The sequence below is a fragment of the Lissotriton helveticus genome, chromosome 5_1 (genome assembly GCF_964261635.1).
Source record: "Lissotriton helveticus chromosome 5_1, aLisHel1.1, whole genome shotgun sequence".
Taxonomy (NCBI): domain Eukaryota; kingdom Metazoa; phylum Chordata; class Amphibia; order Caudata; family Salamandridae; genus Lissotriton; species Lissotriton helveticus.
In genome coordinates this window covers 1791813944-1791838879 of record NC_136065.1, presented here as the reverse complement: position 1 = coordinate 1791838879, position 24936 = coordinate 1791813944, and positions in this window count along the sequence as shown.

Below are 24936 nucleotides of genomic sequence, written 5' to 3'. Positions count from 1 at the left end.
CCTGGCTGCCAAGACATGGAACTCCCTCCCCATCCACCTTCGGCTGACCCAGGACCATCTCGCCTTCAGGAAACAACTCAAGACCTGGCTGTTCGAGCAGTAACTTACCCCTTCCCCAAGCGCCTTGAGACCCCCCCGGGTGAGTAGTGTGCTATACAAATGGTTTGATTGATTGATTGATTGACTGCAGTTCAAATAGTCGTTACTAGATGTCCCTCACACGTCAAATGCAAAGTCATTGAAATTATTCTTACATCAAGCTGCAGTTCCACTAGTCGTTACTAGATGTCCCTCACGAGTCAAATACAAAAGCATTGAAAGACCCTTTCATGAAGCTTTTGCATTTGACTCGTGAGGGACATCTAGTAACTATTAGTGGAACTGCAGCTTGATGTAAGAATAATTTCAATGCATTTGCATTTGACTCGTGAGGGACATCTAGTAACGACAAGTTGAACTGCAGCTCATTGTAGAATTATTTTGATATTGGATACTATAATATTCACTGCCCACTTCTAATCTTGTTCCCTAATGCTTTGCAGGGCCTTTGGTTGGTATTGTTTTTTTGTCAATAACTGTGCTTGGGGTGGTCCTAAGAGGATGGGACCACCACCGAATCATTCAATAAGATGTGCTTTTTGTTTTCAAGGCATCTACTTGGATCTCTCCCTAGGTTAGGGAGGACCCCAAAATCATCACCTCTCTCACTGCTTGCTAAATTTTCAGTTTCACTTTTGTGAAAGTGCTATATGCTCTTTAGCATATAAAGATAGAGATACTTTATTCGTCATAAATGGCACTGTGCAAGATGCCATTTGCAATGGTGCAGATAAGTACACAGTTCCATCAACTAAGCAGTTTGTGTACTGCGCACAGTTCAGTACTATGCAAAGTTCAAAGTATACTACGAACTACGCTCAGGGTTAGTCCAAATGAGTTGCTCAGATTGGGGACTGGCAAAGGAGTAATCTTGCTCTGATTTTGATTTAACCGATCCAACAAAATATTTCTTTCTGCACCTGATGTATTCAATTTCTTTTTAATTTCCATTATTGCTCGTCAGAAAGAATCCAATGAACCTTCATCTGAATTCATGGGGGCTTGACAAACTGTCAAGTTCTCTAGAGATGGTTCAAATTCTGATGATAGTCCACTGACTCCTTGTAATCTGCACATGAGGTATCTCTCAAGATTCTCATGCTTTGATCAACAGAGTCTGAAGACAATCCTCCACACTCACCAGAACATACCTCCACCCCTATGTGAGTGAGTATGAATAGAAGAACTAAGGGGCATATTATCAAGGGGGGCGATAGCAAATTATCGCCGTTTTAGCGGCCGTTTCAGCGGCCGTTTTCGGCCGTTAGGCGGCGATAATTCTATTGCCCTATTAGCAAGCTGTCGCTAACAGCAGTTAGGGACAGCTTGTAGGCGATAGCGAGCGGTTTGGGGCCCGCTTTGCATATTTATCGCTAATGACATGCAAAGTGGGCGTACCCAACCTGTTAGCGGCTGAAAGCAGTCGCTAACATCGCTATCGCCTATTACCAACACAGGCGTAGCGATGGAAATATTTGCGCTAAGCGCAAATATCTCCAAAAACTAACGCCTGCTCAGACCAGTTCTTAGCCATTATATCCAATGGGAGGTGGATATAATGGCTAAGACCCTGTTAGCGATAATGCGTGAATATCGCTGTATTCTCAGCGATATTCACGGATTTTGCCGCTATCGCCGGGAATTTTATCGCTTTTGAGATAAACGTTGCTAATAGCACGTTATCTCAGCAATAAAATCCGGTGATGCGCGGCGATAAAAAAATTGCCGCTAAGCCTACTTAGCGATAAATATTGCTATTTGTTGATAATATGCCCCTAATTCCTGGAGGGAAGTAGGATTGAGAGACAGAAGAGATAACTGAAAAGGTGCTGTCTTGTCAACCACATGTCTCTCGTACATATAGAGGATTCACAAAAGCATTCTCAAAGGCGAATGGCAACCATACATTAAAAGAATTTAAAAAAAGGTTTTACTATGTTTCATAAACATTTAAATGATCTTAGAAAAAAAGTTATTGATGGCTGGTTGACAGGAACCAAAGCCACAATCAAAGGGAGCTGGTAACAGCAACAATAGACTCCAAGGCCGATAGCGAACCTGGGATTCAGGGAAGAAGTTGGAGAAATACAGCACCAATAACAAAATATAAGTGAGAGTTCAGGCAACCATTCAGCAAACATACCCAAAGTGCAATCCAAAGGGCAAGTCAGAGTTCAGGCACTGAGTCAGCAAACACACCAAATCATAATCCAGAACTCAAGTCAGACTACAGGCAATAACGTATGGGAAATGAGAGAACCAACAAATGGAAAGAAAACAACAAAGGTGAGGGACGCATTAATGATGAACAAATTGTAGTGATATCAAAGGATCCAATGTATATTGAAAGTTGCCAGCACCTTCCTAAGGAGAGTGAACTGCTTGCAAAGCCCTGCTTCCACTCATGACCCGCAAAACCCTACAATTTACCCCCACCAGTGATGATCCTGATGTCCCAGCTGCTAAAAACCTCTCCTCCATTACAGCACAGGAAGGACTGAAGGAGACCGAGTTCCACATTTCTGGTGCATCAGAAACATGGGTTCAGGAGTAGTACGAGTCAGAGTTAGAGATTCTGGAGAACGAGGTGATAGAACCAGTGAAATAATGAATACTAAAAAGCTAAGCTTTTGGAGGAGGCATGAGGATACCACGCAAAATGGCTGCTGATCTGTGAAACTCCTGAGTGACTCTGTCAGCCTGACAGGAACATATAAGAATTTTCAAGGGGCTTTTCAGCCATTTTAAAGCCCAGATATACATGCAGTGAGGCTGTTGCCAATTTGTCTTCACCTCATCACATCTCCTAAGGCACTTGCTATGCAATGCAGCAGCACTATTAACATTTGCTTTTTAGGCTTTTTGTCAGCCCCTCCTTCGCCTAGCTTGTTTTCTGCCTCAACATATCCTAGTGTTCTGTTACAACTGGGTGCATCTTACCGTGAATAACTGATTATTATCCAATATTTCTTCAGCTATGACTGTTGGCACAGTGTTCTGTCCAGTCGGTCTATAATCTAATCTAAATGTTGGAACTACCATCTGCCTATTCAGTATTTCTTTGCCAATGGCCTTCAGATGCTGTTGTTGACTGTCTATGTCCCCCATCCACCACTTATTATATCAGATAATGGTGTGGGGCAGGCTATATGGTATCTACCCTCTCCTCATCCATTTTAGGGCTAACCTTCACCGGTAAGTAACTGCTATTGTCCCTGGTTGCTGTCTCATTATGGGTAAATTCCACTGACTGAAGACTGTTCCTCAGCTTACATCCTCTGCCACCAAAGCTGTCATTATGAGGTCTTGATATCAAAACGAGTTGGTTCCAGACTACCTTTCAGCATTAATAGTGGGCCTCAGGAGCTGTTTCAAAAATACTTCTGGATCATCAAAAGGTCCACGGAAAATTTAGACTTTCGTTCAAAGTCACCTTCACTTTTTGCCTTGGAAGACAAAATTGAGGAAATTACACCCTTAAAGGCCCCTGTCATGGAGACTAATGCTTCCTTTCAGCGTATTAAAGACAAATAGTCCTCTCATGAGCAATGAATCTCTGCCAATGAACAATGTTTCAGAGATGTGGAGGACTCAACTTAAGAATCTTACAGAGTGTTTAGGAAATAGGAAACTGAGAAATAACCTCAGGATTTATGGCATACTGAAAAATTCAGAAGGCTCTAATATGATTGCTTTCTTGCAAAAGGCCATTGCTGGAATCGTTCACCTGCCAGACCGAGGTCCCCATGGCAGGCAAAGAGCACACCGAATTGGTCCTAAACCATCTATGTCCCCTCATTCTTGCTCTAAGGGAACATTATTCTTTTTCTACAGTTCACAGACCTGATGCAAATATCCTCAGCAGACAAATAACTTGGTGCTTCACATTGGTCATGGAATAGGACCTTCTCTTTCCAGGATGCTTCCAATACAACTGCAGCAACAAGGAAGCGTTTTTTTTAGATGCATCCTCAGTTGAAGACTATGAACATTAGATATGGTTTAGTACACCTGTGATTCTTCAACATTTCCTATGAAGACAAATATACTTTTGAAGACCTAGACTGCTTGCAAGACTTCCTGGATCAACATAGTCACGTGAATATGGAGAATATCCCCAATGGTAAATCATGATTCTCTTTTCATTTACTTTTGCTTACCTTTTTCCTTTTTACTTTTATCTAACAGGATGCATATTTTTTTTCTTTCAGGTTGCATATCTTTGATACTCAATGACCATTTTTGTCTTCTTTTTTGTATTTTGTTACGGTAACAGACTGTACATTGAATCCTCACTTTTGTCCTCATTATCCCTGCCCAGTCTTGTCCATTATCATTAACATTTACTTCGTCATCTGTGATAAGTCTATATTTCTGTTAGTTTTTATTTTTCCTAGTAATGTTACTACCAAACTTGGTTTAGTTTTGCTCCTTTATTCTTGTTCTCCCAACTCGTTTAAGTTTCTTGTTGTTATGATTCTTTACAATGGCTGCATTCCCATCCTTGTTCGTTGGAGCCAGAATTGACCCATCTTCGTTAGGTGTTCCGTACCCCCTTTATCCTTCGGAGCATTCATCCTGATCTTTTTTCTTTCATTCACAAATAAGGATATTTTTCCTGTTTTGCCTTCTCTTGTTCTTAAATTCTTTATGTGGTACTTTCTTCACTATCTCCTCTCGCTCTCGTTTTCCTCTCTATTTTCTTTATTCTTTTCTTCTATATTCTCTCTCTTACTCTCATGTCCAGTGTTTATACCTTTGTATAAGTTGATGTTTTTTAGCTATCCCATGATCAAGTCAAGTATGACTCTTAGGGTTATAACATGGAACGACAAGGTCTTGAAAAACACAGTCAAACATCAACATGTATAGTCACATTTGTCTAGATTGAAAATTCAAGTGGCATTATTACAAGAATTTCATCTTACTGCGACGGAAATTGTCATATTCTAAAAATTGGGTAAGTGATATGTTATTTTCCCCAGTGAGTGGGTATTCTCTGTCACAGGCATGTAAATATTTTACTTCTATCCCAGGATTGTGACAATGAAAGTCAGTGGGTATTAGTTAAACTCAAGATAGATGATACCGATTTCATGCTATTTAATGTATTTGGTCTCACACACCAGAATCCTACATTTTGGAATCTAGTCTGTCAGAAATTTACAGAACATTATTCTGAGGACTTTATATTGGGTGGAGACTGCAATCAGGTTTTGTACCCATTTCTAGATCATCATTTTTCTACCATGTTTTTCCCTCATCTTCCAGTGTACTATGTCCCACCACTCCCTGTAGAGTCTCTAATCCAGCTCTTGAAGATTATTCCTTCTTTTTGGCTGCTCACCCCTCTCAAACCAGGATTGACTACATTTTCTTAAGTAAAAATGTATTTCCACACCTTACTAATTCTGAGATTGGGTCAGTTCTGATCTCAGACCATGCCCCTGTTTTGACAGATATTGAAATCCTCAGTGACTCTAACCATAAACCATGCTGGAGACTCAACATTTCATTACTTACGGACAAATTATTTCCTGCTTCTTACAAAACTTTTGTATCTGAATTCTTTTACCAAAATGATACAGGTGCCGCTCTCTTTCGTTTTATGTGGGACGCCTGTAAAGCAACTTCTAGGGACTTTGATATCAACTACGTCTCCTCCAGGAAATTTATGGAAAAAGAATCCACTGTCATTTTTACTAACAAAAAGCACCTTGAACATACTTGTTATACATCTAAAACACCAAAGTGGATCTAGAAACAGTGATTGTGGCCAAGATTCAATTTTCTAAAACCTCTACTGCAAAAGGCTATGGCACACTTCTTAAAGTCTACATTAGATCTAGGGTGGGAAAAACAATGTGGTTGCTCAGCTGGAAAAGTATTTATAAATGTAGACAGGAATAAAAGGGCTGTTAAATCCATTACTAATCCTTCAGAAACTCAATTGCTGCATGATGCAGATATAGCTGCTTGTTTTACAGAATATTACCAGCAATTATACATTCCAGAAACCAGTCCTTCCGAAGAACTTATAGACTTCTACTTTTCAAACCCAACAGATGCACTACCATTGATGCTTCTCTTTTTAAATCCATCTCGACAATACATGAACTACAAGGAGCAGTCAAATGTTTGCCAAAGGGTAAGGCGCCTGGTCCTGATGGCTTCATTGTTGAATTTTATCTTCAATTTTCTCACCTGCTCTTTCCTGAACTATTCAAATGATTAGTTGACCTTTTTCCTGATCTCATAGCCAAGAACAATCCTGTTTGGTTACACACAGGAATATAGCTGATAACCAGCATACCTTTCTGAATGTATCAACAAAGCAAGTAAGCTCAGTTCTTGTCTTGCTGAGTTAACTCTTGAGGCGGAGAAAGCTTTTGATACAGTCAACTGGTAATTTCATGTGAAGGCCTTGAAATGGCACGGTTTTAGTTCCCATTTTTACAAATGATTTCCTTGCTCTATTCATCGCCTTGTTCCACTGTCCTCGTTAACGGAATCCAATCCCATATTTTGTTCTTAGAATGCCCCTGATCTCCTTTATTTATTATTCTTATTTTAGAATCCTTCTTACATCAATTATATTATTCAGACACCCTTTCTGTTTTCAAAAATTGAAGAGACATATATTAAATACAATGTGTATATGCTCACAATATTCTACTCTTCATGTCACAACCGAATTCCTCACTTCCAACTTTTTACTTTCAGTTGCGATTGTATTCTAAATTGTCATGCTATATGCTTAATATAGATAAATCAGAAGTTTTATCCCTAATTAGAACATTGGAATGTTGGAAGCTCCATTGAAAACAATGGAGTAGCTCCAGGCTTATTATGGCTGGTATAAGCCCGGAGCTCCAACATTCCAATGCTGCTTTGTTCACAGCTCTGTCTGCGAACAAAGGCTTCAGGGAGCCAGAGGGAATTTCAATCCCCTGGGGCTCCCTAAAGCCTTTGTTTAATTTGTTGGAGCATTCTGCCCCCCTAGTGGCAGAATGTTCTAATAGCCTTATAGCCTTTGTAGCTGGGCTATATGGCTATTAAAGTCCCTCTCGCCTTCGGCTCAGGCCTTTACTGCTGCAGCGGGCCTTTAATAGCCGGTATAGCACGCTTCGGCGGGCTATAAGGCTATAATAAATACTGCATTAAGGACCCTTTTGTTGTGGCAGGCCTCTCTTGTATCTGATTAAAATCAAGTGTCTGGGGATTCTTTATTCCAACAACGTTAGATACACTTTAAAGATCAATATAGAAAGTTTGATTCACAGGATTACCCAATTTACCTAGGGCTTTCTGTCTTGGTGGGGTCGTTTGAATACCATAAAGATGATGTTTCTACTAATTGTAAATTTCTTTCTCCAGATGTTACCCTTCAAGATCCCTAGGACATATTTTAACAATCTAAGATCCTATCTCGTTTCCTCTGGAATTGGAAAGCATCTAGGATTTCATTAATAGACTGAAACTTTCCAAGTATGCAGGTGATGCTAATTTTCCAGATTTCTCTCCCTACCATAGAGCATTTGGTATTATGCAAGTTCAACATTCCTTTTCTGACCCTAGCGATACTACTTCTAGATTGTGGTTATCATTAGAATCTTTCATGATTAATCTTTTTTCTCATCAGCTCCCGGTTTTGGTTGCAATCTGGAATATCACATTCTTGTTCTTTCTTTCCAATTAATCCTCTTATGATCAATTTCTTCAAAGTCCTAACTGGTACAATAATAACCTCATACTAAATGGGAAATCTTTTGTGTGAAGACGTTGAATTTGTTGGGGTACTTTTACTATTACTCAACTAATTTTCATGAATTCAGCTATTTCTTTTGAATCACTTTCAATCATATACATTCCTCAAACAATATATGTTACTGAAAGATCTTCTAAATGCACTTAAACTCTTCCAACATTCTTTGGTTCGAACCGATGATTTGCAGTCTACCCCTTTCTCACCTAATACACCATCCACAGCATCGCGAATTTACAAAACAATCATTACACCAATTCACAAGTGATCTAAGTCTAAGTAGGAAACCTTGTGGGAAATTGCTTTACATCACAGCTGGCCTCTTTCTATTTGGGGCAAATTGTGGATGAAAATGCACTCTATAGGGCATCCAGCCAACTTCACTCAAACATTATACTACTTTTACAATAGACTATTTTACACTCCTGCTCATCCATTTAAACTAAAGCTTCTCAAACAAGATACTTGTTGGTGTTGTAACTCGCATTCCAGCACCTACGTTCATAGGTTTTTTCTGTGCCCAAATGTTTCTACCTTCTGGGTTCAGGTATGGGTTAAAAATATTTCTATTACAGGAATATTTATATAATTTTCCTTAGACAAAACATTCCTTGTGGCTTACATTTCATATGGTTTACAGGTGATCATGTCCAACTGGAAATCTACAGACAATGTCAACATTCAACTGTGGTGGAATTTAGTGTGTCATAATCATAGACTTGATAGACATAATCTACACTCTTTTCCACTGTGTTGTAAAAGAGATATTCTATGGTAACTCTTACTACCTATCTCTCTAAAGTTGCTATTCCATTTGCTCCTTGACCTCCTTAACCCCTTCGATGCTCATGACGAGCTCAGCTCGTCATAAGGTATACCTCTCGTGTGCTCATGACGAGCTGAGCTTGTCATGACCACACCCATTTCCATTATAGCCCAGCACAGCAGAGGATCCACTCAAGCAGCCAAGGTGTTAATGAATTCTTTTGTCTTCTTTACAATAATAATACTAAGGTGTCTGCCTATTTATGATATTGTTGAAATAACTCTTTATCATTTATAGAAAGTGCTTTGTGAAGTTAATTCTTTCAACATTCTTTCCTCTTCTTTCTCTCTCTATATCTGTCCTTTCTATATTTGCTCTTCTCTAGATGCCTTCCAGTACCAGATCCTTTCAAGATTCCTATATATTTGTTTATACTATGATTATCTTATTTTATCATACACATTTAGGGGCTCATTAGTATGGCGGACGGAAGAGCCACCGCGGCCCTGGAGTACGCGGAAAATGCCTTTTCCGGGTCCGCCTGCCGCGGACACTCCGTCCGCCATATCAGGATAGGAAAACGTGTCAAATTTCCGTCCGCGACGGAAAAGCACGCACCGCCGCCGAAGTACACACGACCACGCGGCGGACGGAACACATCCGGAGGCTCCGCCGTACGTACTGACGTCAAAGACCGTCCCCCAAATCAAGATGGCGGAAAATACACATAAAACCGCTGCGGAAAAACAACCTGTCTGAACACGGCGGATTCCCCACAGCGAAGAAAAGATACGTAGCAGAGAGACCCACCACAAGCTGCTCGCCACCATGGACCCAGCGCTACATGCTTTCCCGATGCTCTTCGCGATCCACCACGTCTTAGTCTTGGCCCACCATCGACGCCGGCGCAGGTAAGGCACAAACCATTGGCTGCATGGAGGGGAATACCTGCAAGGGTCGTGACGTAGGGAGGGGGAGTGTCATGTTACCGAAACCACTGATGAGAAGCAAATAGAAATACACATTTGTAGTACGCTAACATGAATGACAACGACAAACCACGAGACATGATAGACTACCTTTATTCCACATAATAGGGGCATAATCACAGTGTATGCGTGAGCATGGGCAAAGTGGGCCCCAGAGCATGAACATCAGAGGCAGCACATCAGAGGGCAGAATGCAGCATCAGAACATCAACAGGGCATTGTGGAGTACAGAGCAGGTACATCAGAGGCAGCACGTGAGAGTGCAGAATGCAGTATCAGAACATCAACAGGGCATTGTGGAGTACAGAGCAGGTACATCAGAGGCAGCACATCAGAGGGCAGAATGCAGTATCAGAACATCAACAGGGCATTGTGGAGTACAGAGCAGGTACATCAGAGGCAGCACATCAGAGGGCAGAATGCAGTATCAGAACATCAACAGGGCATTGTGGAGTACAGAGCAGCTACATCAGAGGCAGCACGTGAGAGTGCAGAATGCAGTATCAGAACATCAACAGGGCATTGTGGAGTACAGAGCAGGTACATCAGAGGCAGCACATCAGAGGGCAGAATGCAGTATCAGAACATCAACAGGGCATTGTGGAGTACAGAGCAGGTACATCAGAGGCAGCACGTGAGAGTGCAGAATGCAGTATCAGAACATCAACAGGGCATTGTGGAGTACAGAGCAGGTACATCAGAGGCAGCACATCAGAGGGCAGAATGCAGTATCAGAACATCAACAGGGCATTGTGGAGTACAGAGCAGCTACATCAGAGGCAGCACGTGAGAGTGCAGAATGCAGTATCAGAACACCAACAGGGCATTGTGGAGTACAGAGCAGGTACATCAGAGGCAGCACATCAGAGGGCAGAATGCAGTATCAGAACATCAACAGGGCATTGTGGAGTACAGAGCAGCTACATCAGAGGCAGCACGTGAGAGTGCAGAATGCAGTATCAGAACATCAACAGGGCATTGTGGAGTACAGAGCAGGTACATCAGAGGCAGCACATCAGAGGGCAGAATGCAGTATCAGAACATCAACAGGGCATTGTGGAGTACAGAGCAGCTACATCAGAGGCAGCACGTGAGAGTGCAGAATGCAGTATCAGAACATCAACAGGGCATTGTGGAGTACAGAGCAGGTACATCAGAGGCAGCACATCAGAGGGCAGAATGCAGTATCAGAACATCAACAGGGCATTGTGGAGTACAGAGCAGGTACATCAGAGGCAGCACGTGAGAGTGCAGAATGCAGTATCAGAACATCAACAGGGCATTGTGGAGTACAGAGCAGGTACATCAGAGGCAGCACATCAGAGGGCAGAATGCAGTATCAGAACATCAACAGGGCATTGTGGAGTACAGAGCAGCTACATCAGAGGCAGCACGTGAGAGTGCAGAATGCAGTATCAGAACACCAACAGGGCATTGTGGAGTACAGAGCAGGTACATCAGAGGCAGCACATCAGAGGGCAGAATGCAGTATCAGAACATCAACAGGGCATTGTGGAGTACAGAGCAGCTACATCAGAGGCAGCACGTGAGAGTGCAGAATGCAGTATCAGAACATCAACAGGGCATTGTGGAGTACAGAGCAGGTACATCAGAGGCAGCACGTGAGAGTGCAGAATGCAGTATCAGAACATCAACAGGGCATTGTGGAGTACAGAGCAGCGACATCAGAGGCAGCACGTGAGAGTGCAGAATGCAGTATCAGAACATCAACAGGGCATTGTGGAGTACAGAGCAGCGACATCAGAGGCAGCACGTGAGAGGGGCCAAGTGCATCAACAGTCCATAGCACTGAACATGTCCATCAGAGGCAGCACGTGAGAGGGGCCAAGTGCATCAACAGTCCATAGCACTGAACATGTCCATCAGAGGCAGCACGTGAGAGGGGCCAAGTGCATCAACAGTCCATAGCACTGAACATGTGCATCAGAGACAGCACGTGAGAGGGGCTAAGTGCATCAACAGTCCATAGCACTGAACATGTCCATCAGAGGCAGCACGTGAGAGGGGCCAAGTGCATCAACAGTCCATAGCACTGAACATGTCCATCAGAGGCAGCACGTGAGAGGGCAGAATGCAGTATCAGAACTTCAACAGGGCATTGTGGATTACAGAGCAGGTACATCAGAGGCAGCACGGAATGCAGTATCAGAACATCAACAGGGCATTGTGGAGTACAGAGCAGGTACATCAGAGGCAGCACGTGAGAGTGCAGAATGCAGTATCAGAGCATCAACAGGGCATTGTGGAGTACAGAGCAGCGACATCAGAGGCAGCACGTGAGAGGGGCCAAGTGCATCAACAGTCCATAGCACTGAACATGTCCATCAGAGGCAGCACGTGAGAGGGCAGAATGCAGTATCAGAACATCAACAGGGCATTGTGGAGTACAGAGCAGCGACATCAGAGGCAGCACAAGTACGTGTCCCAACCAACCCGTCCCAGGGACCACAAGAGTGCAGCGCAGTTCTCAATAGACAATGGACACACCGTGTGAAATAACATGTGAGTGAAGTGATCAGCACCTCACATCACAGAATCAGGTGGACTGCGTGAACTACCTGCCTCGGACACACTGCCAGCACCAGCAACAGGAGTGTGAGACACAGCCACAGCCCGAGTGACACACACATGGGCCACAGACCCAGACACACTGCCAGCACCAGCAACAGGAATGTGAGCCACAGCCACAGCCCGAGTGACAGACACATGGGCCACGGACCCAGACACACTGCCAGCACCAGCAACAGGAGTGTGAGACACAGCCACAGCCTGAGAGACAGACACATGGGCCACAGACCCAGACACACTGCCAGCACCAGCAACAGGAATGTGAGACACAGCCACAGATGTAGTCACTGACACTTGAGCCACTGACCCAGACAGACTGCCAGCACCAGAAACAGGAGTGTGCAACACAGCCACAGATCTACTCACTGACACGTGAGCAATAGACCCAGATACACTGCCAGGACCTGCAACAGGAGAGGGCACAACTGAGACTGTGCCACAACATGATGCATGACAGCAAACAACAGACACAGTGCCACTATCTGATACATGAGAGTCAACTGCACCTGCGCCACTGGGACCACTGAAATGATGAGCCACAGGGCTGTATGGGCCAGGAGGCAGGGTGGCCCTGGGAGCTGGGGATAGCTGACCTTGAGCGACATCGGGGTGGGCAGGTGTCAATGGTGTGTGTCTGCGTTTCTTAGGGATGTGTGAGTGCACCCTGGACAGGACAGGACTGGCAAGTGGTGGTGACTCTAAACAAATATCACCCACCATAGGTGGAGCATCTGCAGCCGGGGATCGGGTTTCTGGGGACGTGCTGGAGCCTGCTTGTCGTTTGCTGTGTGCCTGCCGTCTGGACTCAGAATCGTGTGTAATGGGGGATGCAACAACAGGGGACTCCCTCCTCTGCTTCTGACTGGGCTGGATGGGAGTGGAGGTATGGGGGACTCCGCCGCGGAGACATCTGTTTGGCCTTCAGTCGAAAACATCAGCCTCAGTGCAGCCAGGGGTGAAGTATGCCTGTCCTTGATTGCGCCATTGTCCATGGTAGAAGCCTTGTCCGTAGGATGTGCCTTATCCTTAGGTGGAGTGTTGTCTCTGGATTTTGCCTGTGCCCTGGTCGGCGTGCTGTTCCTGCCAGCAGACTTGTCGTCTGTGGTGTACCTGTCTCCAGTAGACACCTGCTCTCTGTGTGTGTCCCTGGCCTTGGGAGATGGACCTTGCTCTGTTGTGTGCCTGTCCTTGGTAGTCTCCCTGCTCTTAGGAGGTGCCTTTGTCTTTTGACTGTCCCTGTCCTTGGGAGGGTCCCTTTCCTCTGTTGTGGGCCTGCCCTTGGTAGTCTCCCTGCTCTTAGGAGGTGCCTTTGTCTTTTGACTGTCCTTGTCCTTGGGAGGGTCCCTTTCCTCTGTTGTGGGCCTGCCCTTGGGAGTCTCCCTGCTCTTAGGAGGTGCCTTTGTCTTTTGACTGTCCTTGTTCTTGGGAGGGTCCCTTTCCTCTGTTGTGGGCCTGCCCTTGGGAGTCTCCCTGCTCTTAGGAGGTGCCTTTGTCTTTTGACTGTCCTTGTCCGTGTCCTTGGGAGGGTTCCTTTCCTCTGTTGTGGGCCTGCCCTTGGGAGTCTCCCTGCTCTTAGGAGGTGCCTTTGTCTTTTGACTGTCCTTGTCCGTGTCCTTGGGAGGGTCCCTTTCCTCTGTTGTGGGCCTGCCCTTGGGAGTCTCCCTGCTCTTAGGAGGTGCCTTTGTCTTTTGACTGTCCTTGTCCTTGTCTTTGGGAGTGGCCCTTTCCTCTGTTGTGGGCCTGCCCTTGGGAGTCTCCCTGCTCTTAGGAGGTGCCTTTGTGTTTTGACTGTCCTTGTCCTTGGGAGGGTCCCTTTCCTCTGTTGTGGGCCTGCCCTTGGGAGTCTCCCTGCTCTTAGGAGGTGCCTTTGTCTTTTGAGTGGCCTTTTCCAAGGGACTGTCCATGGACTTGTGAGTATCCCTTGCCTTGGGAGTACCTTTTGTGTTGAATGCCTGTGCAGCTCCTGAAGGCATGTCCCCCAACAACACTTGTGGATCCTGTGTGTGTACTCCAGTGTATCTGACGTTGGCTTCGTGAACAGATTTTGCTGACCTAGGGGATGGGGTCTGTGCCCTGCGTGCCCTGACGTGCTGTCTGACGCTGCTTCTAGTGCAATAACCTGTATTTGAGTCCTGCTCAGAATAATCACTACCCCCTGAGACATCCAGTGGTGTAGATGGGGAAACAGAAGTAGCACCCTGTCCATGCGACTGTACTATTGCAGACGACACACTGCTTGCCAATGACTGCACTGTCCTGTGTAGACCAGCAAGATCGCCATGCATCCCTTCCATGAATGCCACCACCTGCCCCAACTTCCTATCATGGTCTTGGAAAGCATTTGTCATATTGGTCTGCCCCACACACAGCTGTCGCAGCAGATAAACAACCTCAGCACACAGTGCATTTTGGCTCACCGTGGCAGAGGCAGCGGTGCCTGCACCGAACGCCACTCTGCTCCCCCTACTCCTGCGGGCACGAACAGTACATGGTGCAGTTGGCGGAAGTGTGGGCCCTGTGTGCTGTGTTCCGACAGAAGGTGATGATTGCCCACTCCCAGTTTGTGACAACAGTGCAGGCTCACCAAGATTTTCCGAAGATGAGGACGATGGTGTCTCCACATGCGAGTCCTCAGGGACGGTCCTGTCCCCCTCTCCGGCGCTGCCCTCCTCTGTGTCAGTCTGCGTGTGTGCGAAGTCTGACCTGGACTCATTTCCTCGACTAATCTCCTCCGTCTGTGGCTGAGTGTCCTCTGTCATAGCTGAAATGCACATAAAAGAGGTGTAAGTCATGGGCACACTCACGTACAGAAGGACAAGGATTCCCAAATTCCATAGCTGACAAAGTTCTTGTAGCACCCATCCTGCACACGGCCCACCTCTACCAGTCATCTTCACATTACATAAGCGTTGGTGGCCGTGACACATGTACAGCATGCGGACAGGGCAGGCGCACGTACATCTGCACACATTTCCTGCCATGGGGCCATGGACCACTAGGGGATGTGCTTCAACACTCAACTACTAAGCAAGTGGCATGTCAACATGGCGGACCTGGAGGTCAAATGACACCCACCCAATGGGACCAACATGGCATCACAGAGATACATACGCACCACGGAACTCAATACTGTGTCTGTGCACCAATACATGCATTGCACTCACAAGTTTCCTACACAGACAGTATGCTCACCGCTAGTTTGCTGTTGATCGACACTCAGATGTTCGGACAGTTCAGGATGCGTCACTGCAATGATACGGTGCATGAGAGGGGTCATGGAGCGTCGGGCCAGACGGGCCGTCCTTGGAATCATCCCCAGTGTCACTTCCGCTACATTCTTGCTCAGCCTGGAAATGTCGTCCCAGCGTTTGTGGCAGTGTGTATGTCGTATGTTGCACACCCCCAATGCCCGTACTTCACGTGCAATGCTCCTCCACACGTCCTTGGAAAGGTGCAGCCTGACCTACCATGATGGGAGACAAAAGGGTGTAAGTCAGTGGACAGTTGGCCTGTCACACACATAGGGGCAACACGTATCTGTCAGCAGCCATGCACAATCCGGAACATATGTCGAGCCCACACTACACAGCTAAGATTGCAGTAGGCAGGATTATTTGGCCCCCTCATGCACACCAATATGTCCCACACTGCACTTACCACCTGTCCGAGTGCGCCGTAGAGGCGTCCATAGTTGCGGAGCACACCGTCCACGAGGACATCAAGCTCCGCGGCGGTGAAGGGACGAGACCGGATCTCTTTGGCTCTCGACATGGCAAGATCACGGAGTATGGCACTAGAGCAGCAGTCGGTGGTCAGCTCAGCAGAAGCAGCAGGTCGAGGTGATGGTCACAGGCAGCAGTCGGTGGTCAGCTCAGCAGCAGCAGCAGGTCGAGGTGATGGTCACAGGCAGCAGTCGGTGGTCAGCTCAGCAGCAGCAGCAGGTCGAGGTGATGGTCACAGGCAGCAGTCGGTGGTCAGCTCAGCAGCAGCAGCAGGTCGAGGTGAACAGGCAGCACTGGTCCCCAGGGTAGGATGTGTGCTTTTGGGCAACACACATATATAGGGCCCTCAGCACGTGTCAGTGGCATACGTCGCCAGTAATGGGTCAACCCTGGATGCGTGTTCGTGAAATGGGCCAATGACTGGCCCTGTTGTTGCGGTGCACTGCTTCCGCTACTTTCGATTGGGCATATGCGGCCAGCGTCCCTCTTCCCATTGGCTGCATGTGCACGGACCGTCACAGGCACACATCGGCAACCGCACGTGCAAGCTTCAGGCACGGATGCTTCAGTTGCAACAATGTTCTATCTCTGGCGCCACCATGGCGGTGCACGTACTCAGCGGGGGAGGTGCAGGCCTATACACCCTTTAGATGTACTCAATGGACATGGCAGTTCATGTCCCCTCTTACAGTCACATTGCATCATCCACCGTTCACCGGCCGGAGCGGCCGGGCCTAGGACGGCCGTGCCAGCCATGTCCACAACCGCCGTGCCAGGCCATGTCCACAACCGCCGTGCCGGCCATGTCCACAACCGCCGTGCCAGTCCGGGCCTAGGACGGCCGTGCCGGCCATGTCCACAACCGCCGTGCCAGGCCATGTACACAACCGCCGTGCCAGGCCGGGCCTAGGACGGCGGTTGTGGACATGGCCTGGCACGGCGGTTGTGGACATGGCCGGCACGGCCGTCCTAGGCCCGGCCTGGCACGGCGGTTGTGTACATGGCCGGCACGGCGGTTGTGGACATGTCCGGCACGGCCGTACTAGGCCCGGCCGCTCCGGCCGGTGTACGGTGGATGATGCAATGTGACTGTAAGAGGGGACATGAACTGCCATGTCCATTGAGTACATCTAAAGGGTGTATAGGCCTGCACCTCCCCCGCTGAGTACGTGCACCGCCATGGTGGCGCCAGTGATAGAACATTGTTGCAACTGAAGCATCCGTGCCTGAAGCTTGCACGTGCGGTTGCCGATGTGTGCCCGTGACGGTCCGTGCACATGCAGCCAATGGGAAGAGGGACGCTGGCCGCGTATGGCCATTGGGAAGTAGCGGAAGCTGTGCACCGCCATGGCGGCGCCAATTATGTTATCTTGTCAGACGCTGCACCGTGATGTGTTGTCTGTAGTTGCGTCATGAGGGTTGTGAGCGTGATAGGGAAAGTTCATATGTCATACACTATTGCATGTGTGTCCATACTATGCCCATCGGTGGGCACACAATGGGCAACAGATGTGCATTTGGACGTGTTGACGTCGGGTGTGATCCTACAGACGATATTACCTCTTCACAATTACACAGTACATCACGGCTGTATGGCCAAATTATGAATCTGTTGTCAGTGTGCGGTTCTGGCGAGGTGACTACAATGGTGGTGGTACACATGCATTCAGTGTATGTGTTTTGGACGTTGTGTCACCATGCATGTAATTACCGTATGCACAACATTATTGGTGTTGGCATTGGGGCATGATGACATGGTGTGTGTGTATCATTATCGTTTGTGTGCATGCACTTGCATGTGTGTCTTCTGTGATGTGGCTACTAAACATTAGGGTAAAGACACGTATTGTCAGTAAGGTTCACATGTGACTACGTTGCGTTGTACGTGTTGACACACTTCCTGTTGCAAGTGGCTGCACTTTGTTAAAGGGCCACTCCGTATTGTATAGACTATCAGAGATGTCACACATATGACCATTCTCCCTCGAAAATTTGTTGTTGCTAATGTTGGCTTACATGTGATGGAGTTGCACACGTATGCGTCGTTTGTAAGTTGACTCAAATTACATTCCTCTCCCACACAGGAGGGCTCCAAATGTGCATCGGCCATACACTGTGCTGGAGGATATGGTTGACGAGGAGGTGATTAGGAAATTCCGGCTGGATCGACGTCGGTTGATGGAGCTTGTTGCCCAATTGTCTCCTCATCTGCAGCCACGTAGGACGTATCCTGGTTCTATTACACCCACTGCAAAGGTTATGGCGGCACTACATTTCTTTGCTACTGGCACCTTTCAGTCCACAGTTGGACATGCCGGGGGGATGTCACAGGCCATGTTCAGCACGGTACTTCGGGATGTTTTAACAGCTATGATGCTGTACAAGAATGACTACATCCATTTCCCACGGCCGGAAGAGTTGCCAGCAGTCAAAGCAGACTTCTATGCACTGAGCCACATACCACACGTTGTGGGTTCAATTGATGGCACACATATCGCTATCATTCCACCACGGGCACGTGAGCAGGTTTTTAGGAATCGCAAACACTTCCATTCGCTGAACGTGCAGGTGGTGTGCCTGGCAAACAACATCATCTCCCATGTGTGTGCAAGATTTCCTGGCTCCGCACATGACGCCCACATCATGCGGAGCAGCATTGTCCCCCAACTGATGGCAAATCTGCGACCCGGTCAAGCGTGGCTTGTTGGTGAGTGTGCAGTGGGGACTCTTGTGATCTCTGTGTGGCATGGGGTACCCACCATATCTTGTTGTGATGTTTGTGTCTGTCATCCCCCTACATAGGCGACTCGGCGTACCCAAACCGGCCCTGGCTCCTCAGTCCCATACGTAATCCTACTACAGCGGGTGAAATGCGCTACAATGATGCACATGGAAGGACACAGAGAGTGATTGAACGTACCTTTGGACTGCTAAAGTCTAGGTTTCGGTGCCTGGATAAGACCAGAGGGGCCCTGCCTTACTCACCAGGAAAAGTATGCAGGATCGTGATTGCCTGCTGCATGCTCCACAACCTGGCCGTGCGCAATGACATTGAACTGCTCTTGGACCCTGAAGACGAAGAAGTTCCTCGGCCTCCCATCCCACCCATGTCGACTGATGAGCATAGTGGTGAGGAGGAAGGTGTGGACCAGAGGCGCCAGCTCATTGATCGCTACTTCCCTTGAATGTGAGTAACTACCTCTTGTGCCAGTTGACAATGCCTTATGTATGTTTGCTGGTGTTGTGTGGATGTGGGGTGCATCAGCTGTGTGTTCTTGTTTGTGATGGTTGCATATGTGTGTCTTAATTTCTTTGGACATACAAGTCTCCATGATGTGTGTCCTCTCATCCCATGCTTTTGTGATGAGTGTAGTTTGTGTAATGTTGCTGTGCAGTGTGTTGTGATGTGTGTGAATCTGTTTCCTGACGTGTGTTTGCTGTCTCTGATTTTCCCTAGGTCACTCCCGCAGCGCCATGATCATGTACGACTAGGATCCCTGAACCTGTTTACGTCTGTTTCTGAAGGCAATCATGTGAATAAACATGGAGGCAAAACATCATTGAGTGTGTAAGTGAAATTTATTTACAGGTTGTGCATTTGTGCTGGTGATTATTTACAAGTAAGTGGGGGGGAGGGAGTTGGAGTTGAAGGTAATGGCAGATGAAATGTCTGTGCTGACACCACATTGGGGGATGTCAGGCTAGTCCAGCAGACCAGTGGCAATGATTGTCTATGTGGGACAGGATACTTTGCAGGGTGAATGTCTGGCACAGGTAGTGACAAAGTCATTGGCGTCCCCTCTTGGAGCGTGTGGATGGCGCTCCAACACTGCTCTCACCCACTTCCAGCCTCGGGCGGCCCCTCCGTCTCTGAGGTGGAACAGAGTCAGCTGGGGGTGCAGGTTGTTCATGGGCCACATCCGTCGCCAGAGGCACAGGTGGTGGTGGTGGTGACGGCGGCGGTGGAGGCGGAGGTGACAGTGGCGGTGGCGCTACGACAGTTGGTGGAGGGGGGGGTTGTTCCGGCCAATCCATTCCCTCCACATTGTTGTCTGCTGGCCCATGATGTGCACTATCTGGCCAAGGTACCCCGAGATTTCGCGCAACATGTTTGTGTTGTCCACTGAGTCCTGGTGTGCACGATCTGCATGTTCCTGGGAACGGTCGTATGACGCCTGGCACCTGGCTAGGGCTTGTAGGGACTCTGCCACAGGATGGGGTAGCTGTCCTTCCTCTGTACGGCGGAGTGTCGGTCGCCTGATTGCCTGATGTCCCGTCGCCTCTCTCCTTTGTGGCCCACTCACCCTGCTTGGGTGTGAGGCCGATGGACCTGCATCGTGCGCTGGGTTAGGCTGGGTGGCACAGGCAGGAGTCGTGGTACTGGTGGTACTGGTGGTACTGGTGGTACTGGTGGTGGTGGTGGTGGTGGTGGGGACTCTGCAGATCACAGAGGCAGGTGTCGCTGGAGTCACACATGCGACGGTTGTCGGGCCCGGGAGTCCCTGTGAGCCAGATGGCCCTGGCTGTCTGCTTGGGCCCGCTCCATCCTCCGCACCGGAGCTGCCTGTGTCATCGTCACCAGAGAGTCCGGTATGTGTGGGAGGCGAGGCTTGCGGCCGGGTGCTGGTTTCCCCAGTCAGTTCACGATCACCTGAGGGACAAGATAGAGCTGGTCAGTAATGTGGACATTACATGTTCATATAGATTTGTACACATTTCTGTGTCCTGTCGCACACACCCCACACACCCCACCCTCCACCACCACCACCCTCCCCGTGAACATGGGGGCCTGTTGGGAGTTGTAGTTGTGAGCTCTCACACACCCCACACACCCTACCCTCCACCACCCTCCACCCACCACCACCACCCTCCCCGTGAACATGGGAGCCTGTTGGGAGTTGTAGTTTGGTCCTCTCACACACCCCACCCTCCACCACCACCACCCTCCCCGTGAACATGGGGGCCTGTTGGGAGTTGTAGTTGTGAGCTCTCACACACCCCACACACCCTACCCTCCACCACCCTCCACCCACCACCACCACCCTCCCCGTGAACATGGGGGCCTGTTGGGAGTTGTAGTTTGGACCTCTCACACACCCCACCACCACCACCCTCCCCGTGAACATGGGGGCCTGTTGGGAGTTGTAGTTGTGAGCTCTCACACACCCCAAACACCCTACCCTCCACCACCCTCCACCCACCACCACCACCCTCCCCGTGAACATGGGAGCCTGTTGGGAGTTGTAGTTTGGTCCTCTCACACACCCCACCCTCCACCACCACCACCCTCCCCGTGAACATGGGGGCCTGTTGGGAGTTGTAGTTTGGTCCTCTCACACACCCCACCCTCCACCACCACCACCCTCCCCGTGAACATGGGGGCCTGTTGGGAGTTGTAGTTTGGTCCTCTCACACACCCCACCCTCCACCACCACCACCCTCCCCGTGAACATGGGGGCCTGTTGGGAGTTGTAGTTGTGAGCTCTCACACACCCCACACACCCTACCCTCCACCACCCTCCACCCACCACCACCACCCTCCCTGTGAACATGGGAGCCTGTTGGGAGTTGTAGTTTGGTCCTCTCACACACCCCACCCTCCACCACCACCACCCTCCCCGTGAACATGGGGGCCTGTTGGGAGTTGTAGTTGTGAGCTCTCACACACCCCACACACCCTACCCTCCACCACCCTTACCACCCACCACAACCACCCTCCCCGTGAACATGGGGGACTGTTGGGAGTTGTAGTTTGGACCTCTCACACACCCCACCACCACCACCCTCCCCGTGAACATGGGGGCCTGTTGGGAGTTGTAGTTGTGAGCTCTCACACACCCCACACACCCTACCCTCCACCACCCTCCACCCACCACCACCACCCTCCCCGTGAACATGGGAGCCTGTTGGGAGTTGTAGTTTGGTCCTCTCACACACCCCACCCTCCACCACCACCACCCTCCCCGTGAACATGGGGGCCTGTTGGGAGTTGTAGTTTGGTCCTCTCACACACCCCACCCTCCACCACCACCACCCTCCCCGTGAACATGGGGGCCTGTTGGGAGTTGTAGTTTGGTCCTCTCACACACCCCACCCTCCACCACCACCACCCTCCCCGTGAACATGGGGGCCTGTTGGGAGTTGTAGTTGTGAGCTCTCACACACCCCACACACCCTACCCTCCACCACCCTCCACCCACCACCACCACCCTCCCCGTGAGCATGGGGGCTTGTTGGTAGCCATGTACATGTTGGTGAGTAGGTGTCCGACGTGCATGGGTTGGGGCATAGGAGATGTGTCTTCTCAGTTGTGTGAGCCTGACCATGTCGTACTGATCGTGGTGCTTGGTTTGTACTTACCAGCCTCTTCTCCTTCATCAAGTCCGTCTAGGCTCTCTGGGTGAAGTATCACCAGCACCTTCTCCTCCCAATCGGTGTAGGGTATGGGCTCCGGGGGTGTTCCGCCGCCAGTATGATTGGCTCTTGCATAGTTTTTGGTGCGGATGCCTTTCACCCGGGTCTTCAGGTCATGCCACCGCCTCTGAATTTCATGCTTCGTCCTCGGCACGGTCCCTGACACATTCACCCGACTGACGATCCTGTCCCACATGTGGTTCTTTTGCACCACGGACGTCTGCTGGACTTGGGCCCCGAAGATGTGGGGCTCAACACGGATGATTTCATCTACCATTACCTTCAACTCTGTCTCCGTGAATTTAGGGTGTTTTTTGGGTGCCATGGTGTGTGGTGCTCAGTGTGTGGGTTGAGTGAGTTGGGGGGTGCAGGTGTGTGGTGTGTGATGTGTAGGAATGGTGTGGTGGGTGTTTGTGTGGTGGGTGTGGTAGGGTGGTGGTTGTGTGTCTTCTGTTTGAGTAAGCTGTATATCAATTAGGGCCTCTTGCTAGCAGCAATGCTGTGATGCAAAGGATTGTGGTAGTGTGTGGGTGTCATTTTATAGTCGTGTCTCAATGGTTGTTGGCAGTCAGGTGGTAGGTGGGCGTGTTGACTAGTGTGCATTATTGGGTACTTGGGGCGTGTCATGGTGGCTTGTGCTTGGTGTTGGTGTATCGGGGGGCGTTGTCAATGTTCGTATGTTTGCTTTGTACTTGCGGTACACTTTCTGACATTTGTTTGACGTTAGGGATGATGTGCGTGTTGGCCTTCCGCAGTGATGCACTGTTTATCGTTGCATTCTTTTCGCCGCGGACGTGGATGGCTGTGCGTTCCGTGGTACAGGCGGATTTATCCTAATTGCGGACACGGAGTATTCACAGGTATGGCGGTAAATGTGTCTTTTTCCGCGGTCATTCCCGTCCGCGGCGGTGGCTGTTCATTAGGCTCCGTCCGCCGCGGATGGAGTTAGATGTGTTCCGTCCACCGCGGACGGTGTTTGTTATGATCCGTCCGCCGCGGTCGGAGTTTCATGACATGAATATCCTAATCGTAACCGCGGAATCTCCGCGGCGCAGCCGGGAGTAAAATTTCCCCGACCATGGCGGACAGTACCCATTTCCGTCCGCCATCCTAATCGACCCCTAAGTTTGTGGATTGGCATGATTATCACATGTAAACAAATTGAGCTCAAAAGGCTAAACATATAGTATTCTTTGTCTTACTTAATGATTTAAGACAATTTTGGGGCAGTAGGAGTAGAGGGAGTATTTGAAAAATCTTTTTATATGAACACAACACCTGACAAAGGGGCAGATTCCGATCTTGGTCGGAAAGCACTCCGACCGAGCTGGATTCGGACTCCTACAGTCCGACCGATCCGGACTCCTGCAGTCCGACCGAGCGAGTACGATGCGGCCGTATGCTGTCGTACTCGGTTCGGTCAGACTCCCATAGAAGTCAATGGGAGCTGGTCGTACGATGTGTACATGGGCTCCCATTGACTGAATGGGTACGTCACGAACCAGTGCTCCGCCTACAGTGGGTACGCATCGGTGCCATCCGCACCATACATGCCTGTGTTGGGGAGACCCATGGGTCTACCCCTGTGTCCGAGTCCTAATGCTGCAGGTAACAGGGGGTCTGACGCGGACCCCTGAAGTCCAACTCCAGGAACTATTGTGAGTCGAATGCTCCGACTTGACCCAGGTGTCAGAATCGAGCATCGTACTAGCTCGGTCGTGAAACGTCTCCATTGCGCACCACGGTTTGCTTGTGGTCGAGTTGTATGGAGTGGCTGCTTGAACCTGTCTTGACTTACCCATAGAGGTTTTCAAAGGTGCAAGTTGATCAATAGTAGCTTTGGCTAAAGCATTAAAGTGAGCTAGCCCTTCCTCTACTTTTTCGTGTTCCCCATCCCAAGTGGTAGGGAAGACGTCTGAAAAGGCTTCAGGGGTAACTTTATGCCACTATCTGAATGAATAGTTTAAGGCAGCGCCTGGCTTTTCCGGATCTCTGGGTCCCTTAATCTTAAAATCAGTGTTCTGACCAACTAATTATCTGGGTAGAGTCACAAGTAATACGGGGAGAGTTTGTAAAAATAATATCCAAGGTGTGGCCAGCTGTATGAGTGGGACCGTCGTTAATCTTAGTTACACCTAGAGCTGCTAGGTCGGCAAGGAGGGCGATAAACTAAAGCTCCCTTTCAACTCAACTGAGGGGTGAGATCAAACCGAAACACAAGGATCTCAATTTTGTCGTTACTTAGTTCCTCCAGGACCGTAACTGTCACCCAATCTCTGTATACAATGGTTATTCTTCCACCCGTTTTATGTTGTCTATCTAGTCTTTGTAACTTATATCCTTCAGGGAATGCCACAGAGATTACAGGGGTGGAACTGGGCTTTAACCAGGTCTCGGTTAAAAAGCCAAGGTCTCGGTTAAAAAGCCAAGGTAGGGTTTCTCCTTGGAAAGCACATAACATTCAAAGATTTCAGTATCAGCAATGTTACAACTGACTCATGCAACCATTCTTCCATCAACACTTCCCACCATTTTATTATACTCAATGTTTCCAATAGACATGCTTTGTTTTTAAATAAATACTTTAACAGC